This window comes from Camelus dromedarius, chromosome 12 (genome assembly GCF_036321535.1).
Source record: "Camelus dromedarius isolate mCamDro1 chromosome 12, mCamDro1.pat, whole genome shotgun sequence".
Lineage (NCBI taxonomy): Eukaryota > Metazoa > Chordata > Mammalia > Artiodactyla > Camelidae > Camelus > Camelus dromedarius.
This window is the reverse complement of record NC_087447.1, coordinates 367,635-369,534: the sequence shown is the minus strand read 5'-3', so window position 1 is coordinate 369,534 and position 1,900 is coordinate 367,635.

Here is a 1,900-nt window from a genome sequence, read left to right as displayed (position 1 = left end):
CCCTGGCGTTCAGCTGAGGCTAGGAGGCTGAGGTGCGTGGCCTCCCAGGAGGCAGGCAGGAACATCAGCTTCCCTGGCCAGTGGTCCCTCTGCTTCTGGGGGCACCGGGTGGGTCACGCAGAGACCTCTGGTGCTACAAGAACACGCGAGTCTAGCACGTAACACACAAAACAACTTTATTGACCTTTAACCAGCAAGGGGGAAATTGAGACCAAAGGCACGATCCTTCCCCTTGGAAGGCAGCCTTCTTCAGGATTGGTTCTGGGAGTGGGGGGGGGGTTCCTTCTGACTCCGGGTGGGGTTGTATTTTCTGGCTGTTTGGGACCCTGAAAGGCAGTTAACTAATTTTGACAGAAGGGGTCCCAGCCTGTCGGGTTCAGCCCGACCTGGAGCAGGGCCCCAGCATCTTCTGCTCAGCCTCACAGCTCTGCCACGTGGGGTCAGGAGGCTGCTTGGGGCCTGGCATCTGATTGTTCCTGCCTCCTTATGTGTGCAAGGGTGGGGCTTTTCCGCCCACCCCTGCCACCCCTCGGTGGGGTGGCCTGTGGCTCCCAGAGCTCCCTCACGTCACCGAGGTGGCCTTGCGGGGCACGTCCAGGCCCCAGGGGGCCAGATGCAGCTCCGAGAGGGCTCGCTTTGCCTTGGGACAGAATTCGGGGCACTTTGTTCCTCCACTCCTCGTCCTGGCTGTGGTAGGGGTCATGGTGCCCCTGCCCTCTTGGGGCCTGTGGTCAGGCCAGTCCCCACTGGGTCAGGGGCTTGTGCCCTGTGAGGGTGGCAGTGTCCTCCAGGAAGGGCAGCATGAAGAGGCAGGGTGCATAGCTAGCTCCCCGAGACCTCGGGAATCACCGCTCCTTCTGGAGGCCTCTGAGCGTCCAGCTTCCCTGTGGACTCGGAAGTCGGGGTAGTGGAGACGTGTGGGGCCCTGGGGCTGCTCCTGGGGCGCTGCGCTGGCTCTGCCTTGGCCGTGCTGCTCGCTGTCCTGGGAGGGGCACTGGCCACAGGTTTCGCGGGGCAGGGGTTTGTCCTGAGCCCTGTGGCTGCATCTGCAGAGGGCTGGGTGGAGCCTTTGTCGGGGGCCTCAATGGGGTTGCAGGGCCAGGCCTGTGTGGCCCTGGGGGTGGCCTCAGAAGGGGCTGAATGGCAAGGGACCCAGCGTTCTGGCTCACAGCTGATGTCTGGGGGCGACTTGCCCTTAGCCTTGTGGTTCACTGGGAGGTTGGGGAGGGAAGTCCATCGCCATGGCTGCAGCCAATCCTGAGGGCTGTCCTGGGCTGGGGACAGGCAGGCCAGACTGGAAGCCTCCCAGGTGGCCAGAGGCAAGCCTGTGAACGTGGCCCCCTCGTGCGGCTGCTCCTTGGCCTTTGGAATGACCTGGCCGGGTGAGGGTTCAGGCTGCTCGTGCTGGGCAGGTAGGCCAGGGAGGGCCGGCTGGTCCTCTCCGGGGAGCGTGTCCATGCTAGGAGAGGTGAGAGGCCTGGATGCCGGGGACGCTTGCTCCAGGCCCAGGGGCCTCGTGGGGAACCCCTTGGGTGTCACTGCAAGTGGGCACATTTGTCAGCGTGTCCTCCTGGCCTGTGGAGGTGCGGCCCATGGGGCCCTGTGTGGCCGCCCTATCCTGACACAGCGCCACCTCCAGGCTGCTGACCTCTAGCATCTGCGGGGCCTGCCCTCTGCCCAGCCCTGGCCTAGTGGCCGAGTCTTGGAACAGAAGAGGAGATGGACAGGGATGGGGAGGAAGGCCCGGGGTCTAGAGGGTGAGTCGGGAGGAGACCCCTGCTGAGCCCACCTGTGGGGGCAGGTCACACTTCATCCTGCGCAGCTCAGCCATCGAGGCCTGCAGCTGCCTAAGCACCACGTTGTCCTCCAGGGCCCAGGACTGGGACAGCGTGTCCTGCAG